We start from the raw sequence: 5,000 nt of genomic DNA on the forward strand, positions 1-5,000 counted from the left end.
CCCCCACCCCCTTCTCCGCCCCTTCCCCCACCCCTTCCTCCGCCCCTTCTCCCGCCCCCTTCTCCGGCCCCTTCCTCCCACCCCCTTCTCCCGCCCCTTCCCCCACCCCCCACTCCTCCCCGCCCCTTCCCCCACCCCCTTCCTCCGCCCCTTCCCCCACCCCCTTCTCCGCCCCTTCCCCCACCCCCTTCTCCGCCCCTTCCCCCACCCCCTTCTCCACTCCATTCCCTACCCCCTTCTCCGCCCCTTCCCTACCCCCTTCTCCGCCCCTTCCCCAATCCCCTTCTCCGCCCCTTCCCCCACCCCTTCTCCACCCCTTCCCCCTACCCCTTCCTCCGCCCCTTTCTCCCACCCCTTCTCCCCTCCCCCTTCCTCGCCCCTTCCCCGCCCCTTCCCCACTCCTTCCCCCACCCCTTCCTCCGCCCCTTCCCCCGCCCTTTCTCCCACCCCTTCCCCTACCCCCTTCTCCGCCCCTTCCCCCACCCCCTTCCCCGCCCTTTCTCCCACCCCTTCCCCGCCCCCCTCTTTTTCGACCATTGCGCATAGCATACTAATGCCCTCGATATTCGACGTCTCGACCCTATGCGCCCTCAGGGTCGAAAAGGGAGGGTCAGGGTTGAATGGCGGAGGTATTTACTCTACGGCTGAAAAAGGAGACAATCTAACAAAAAAGAAAAAAAAAGAAAATAAAAAAGAAAAGGGGGTGGTGGGGTGGGGGAGGGGGGGGAGCGGGGCGGCGGGAAAGGAGAAAAATTAAGGCTTTATTGGCGTGCGAACTGTAAATATTTTTTTTCCCCTTTTCTCCCCTCTCCTTCAGATTTTCCCACGGAAGGGTCAAATCTTATTCTTTCGATTTAATTCACTGTTTTTCTTCTTTTTTTCAATACTATTTTTTTTCTTTCTCTTCCATGTTATATCCAATACTTTCTTTTATTCTTATCGTCTCCTACAGCATGCCATAAAAAAAAAAAAAAAAAAAAAAAAAAAAAAAAAAAAAACACACACACACAAACGAACAAAGCAAATAAAACCAAACACTAAGTCGTTCCATCCTCTCTGCTCGCCTCAAGACCAAGAGCCTTGAGGCCAGGCAGAGCAGAGGACAAGCAGCGGGAGTGGCGGGGATAGAGGCAGCGGTAGCGGTACCAGCGGTGGTGGTAGCGGGGATAACGGCGGTGGCACGGGTAGTGGTAGCGGAGACAATGGCGAGAGCTGCGCCGATCAGGTGGTAGTAATGGCAGTGGAAACGGCGGTGGTAGCTATGGCCGAGGTGATGGTGGCGGTGTCAGCGGGGGCGGTGGTGATGGCAGGAGAGGTGATAGTGCCGGTAGCAGCGGTGGTAGCGAGGTGTAGCGGTAGCAGCGGCGGTGGTAGCGAGGTGTAGCGGTAGCAGCGGTGGTGGTAGCGGTGGTGGTAGCGGTAGGGGAGCGGTGGTAGCGAGGTGTAGCGGTAGCAGCGGCGGTGGCAGCGAGGTGTAGCGGTAGCAGCGGCGGTGGCAGCGAGGTGTAGCGGTAGCAGCGGCGGTGGCAGCGAGGTGTAGCGGTAGCAGCGGCGGTGGCAGCGAGGTGTAGCGGTAGCAGCGGCGGTGGCAGCGAGGTGTAGCGGTAGCAGCGGCGGTGGCAGCGAGGTGTAGCGGTAGCAGCGGCGGTGGTAGCGGTAGCAGCGGTGGTGGTAGCGGCAGGGCAGCGGTGGTAGCGAGGCGTAGCGGTAGCAGCGGCGGCGACGTTGAGCGAGGAGGCGCCAGCGCCGAGGGGCCGAAGGGGCTGCCCCGCCGGCCCTCCTAAGCACATGCCATCAATACTTTGCCCAAGTTCGCCTCTGTTTACAGCTGCATAATGAGGCCTCATTTGTACATTCCGCGGCCGGTGATAAACAGCAAGGACGGACGGACGGATGAGGAGGAACCGGCCGGCGGGCGCGGATGCACCTCGCGAATCCCTCCCCCTTGCCCCCTTCGCCCCCTCCTCCTTGCCCCCTTCACCCCCTCCCTCTTGCCCCCTTCACCCCTCCCTCTTGCACCCTTCACCCCTCCCTCTTGCCCTTCACCTCTCCCTCTGCCCTTCGACCCCTCCCTCTTGCCCCTTCATCCCTCCCTCTTGCCCCCTTCACCCCCTCCCTCTTGCCTCCTCACCCCTTCACCCCCTCCCCCTTCGTCTCATCCCCTTGCCCCTTCCCTTCCCCCTTGTCCCCTTCACCCTACTATTCCTAAAAGAAAATAAGAAGAGAAAAAAGAGAAGAAGAAGAAGAAGCAGAAGGAGTAGAATAAAATGAAAAAAAGAAGGAGAAGGAGAGAACAAGAGAAGAATACAAAGCAGGAGAAGGTGAAGGAGACGAAGAAGAGAAAGAAAAAGATCGAAGAAGAAACAGCAGAAGAAAAAAATAGCAATAACGAAAGGCAACAAAACTCAAATCATCAAGACATCACTTAAAAAAAAAAAAAAAAAAAAAAAAAAAAAAAAAAAAAAAAGTCCACCAGCACGGACCGACAGCGTCTCCCGCGCGGCGACATCGGCGGAATGGTGCCATGACTACCATCTGGAAGGCTGAAGTTACGACACACGTCCATACACGTCCATCATCCAGGGACATCATCTCTTTGTCGGTCCGATGGCTTGTGGCGGTGACTCTGTCTCTGTCACCGACTTTTTTGGGTGGAGTAATTTTTTTTTTTTTCTTCTTGGCAACATCCTTCTCTCTTCTTCTGTTCTGTCGTATTTTCCTCTTTGTTTTTCTTTCAATTGATATATGTTTTGTTTTTGTTTTTTCTACGCCGTCTCCTTCTCCTCCTATTTCTCTACCACTCCACTCCCCTTCCTCCTCTTCCATATTATTATTATTATTATCATTATTTTTTTTCTACAACTCCTCCTCTTCCTTCTTCTTCTTTTTCTTCTTCTCATTCTCCCTCTCTCTCCTCTCTACCTCGTCGTCGTCGTCGTCGTCGTCGTCGTCGTCGTCATCCTCCTCCTCCTCATTCTTCTTTTTCTTTTTCTTCTCATCCTCTTCCCTCTCCCCCATCCCCACCCCCTAATCTTCACGTCTATATAAACCTCCAGTTCCATCTCCATCTACCCCAGTCCCCCTTCCCCTCCCTCCCCCTACTCCACCCACTCCCCCTCCTTCTCCCCTAATCACCCTCCATCCCCCTTTCCCTTCCCCCTCCATCTCCCCTTCCCTACCCCCTTTCCCTACCCCCTCCACCTCCCCCTCCCCCCACCCCCACCACCTCCTCAACACGGCCTCTCTCTCTCTCCTTCTCTCCTCCTCCTCCTTCTCCTTATCAAGCTGTATATCTCTTCGTAAAATAACACACTTAGTTCGACTGTGTTTTGTCCCGAGTCACTGATTTATTCGGCATGAATTAAGAGTCGATATTGTCAAAGATGCGAGATAAGCCAACATGCGCAACGCTCTCTGTGTTTGTGTTATCCCAACACGATTCGATTCCTTGTGAATATAATCAAAGGATGATGCTAATGGTAAAGATGGCAGAAGTATAAGTGTGAGCGATAGTGTTTCGAAGAAGGTGAAATGTAATTAAGAGTGATATTGAAATGATAATAGTAACAATGATGATGATAACAATAACAGTATGAAAGAGATCATGATCATGATAATGATAATGATAACGCTGATGATGACGATGATAATGACAAGAGTAATAAAAATAATGATTATATCATAATGATAATGATAATAACGATAACGATAATGATATGATAATGATAATGATAATAATGATGATAATAACAATAGTGATAATGATAATGATAATAATGATAATGATAAAAAAAGGTGAAAATAACAACAGTGATAATGATAATCATAACAACAATAACAAAAACAACAACATTGATAACACTGGCACTAACAGCAATAACGATAACAAAGAGAACCAGCAACCAACAGCAACAGAAGGCAATAACAACAACAAAAGGCAATAACAGCAACAGAAAGCAATAACAGCAACATAAAGCAATAACAGCAACAGAAAGCAATAACAGCAACATAAGCAATAACAGCAACAAGAGGCAATAACAGCAAAATCGCACAGCAACAGAAAGCAATAACAGCAACAGCGCACATCAACAGAAAGCAACAGCGCGTACACGGTGACCCTCACACGCCCGCGCTTTTACATCGCGGGCGCTAAAGTTAGCAACCCGACGGTGGATGCTGCGGGCGGTGCGGAGCCACGTGCGGGCGTCACACTCCGCCCGCAGGGATGAGGGGAGAGGGTGCGGTTGTGTGGTGGGGGTAGGGGGTGGGGGTAGGAGAGGGGAAGGGAGGTGAAGTGATGGGAGGAGAGGGGGAGGGAGGGGGAGGGAGAGGAAGGGAAGGAGGGAGGGGAGAGGAGGAGGGAAGGGGAGGAAGGGGGAGGGAGGAGGGAAGTTAAGAGGGGGTAGGGGGAGGGTTTCTAGCTGGTTACTCCACTTTTTGGGTGCCTGTTATACTCCCCCTCCATTCTCCCTCTACTCCTGACCCCCTCCTCCCCCTCCTAACCCCCCTCCCCAACTCCACGACGACTTCTTGCCTCTCTGTTTGTTTTTTTTGTTATTTTTTTTTATGTCGTTATTGTTCTTTTATTCTTCGCTTCCCTCCTTCTCCTCTTTCATCTTCTCTCTACCTTCACTTTTCGTTTTGTCGTTTTCCATTCTCTTCTCTCCTTTTTTTCCGATTCTTTATTTCTCTTCTGTACTTGCTCTTCCCTTTTCCTTCTTCTCTCTCTCTTCCCTTCTTCTCCCCTCTCGTTTTTCCTATCATTTCTCCTCTTATTCTCTTCTCCTATTATCTTTTACCCTCTTTCCTTCTTCGTATCCAGTTTCCAATTTCCTTTCATTCCTTCCCATATCTCCTTTCCTCTTATCTCTTTGCCTATTCCCCTTTCTTCCAACCTCCTCTCTTATCTCCTTTCGTCTTATCTCTTTCCCAATTCCCCTTTCTTCTAACCTCCTATCTTCTTCCATTTTTCTTCTCCCCTTTCTAGTATCCTCCCGTCC

At 51.3% G+C, this 5,000-nt stretch overlaps 1 protein-coding gene across 1 annotated transcript in view; it reads right to left on the reverse strand.

Annotated features, from left to right (window-relative positions):
• LOC138866671 (uncharacterized) overlaps positions 1 to 5,000 on the reverse strand; it is a 545,967-nt gene that overhangs the window by 190,845 nt on the left and 350,122 nt on the right. The window lies entirely within an intron of this gene.

Source organism: Penaeus vannamei, chromosome 26, assembly GCF_042767895.1.
Source record: "Penaeus vannamei isolate JL-2024 chromosome 26, ASM4276789v1, whole genome shotgun sequence".
In the NCBI taxonomy this organism is placed as follows: domain Eukaryota; kingdom Metazoa; phylum Arthropoda; class Malacostraca; order Decapoda; family Penaeidae; genus Penaeus; species Penaeus vannamei.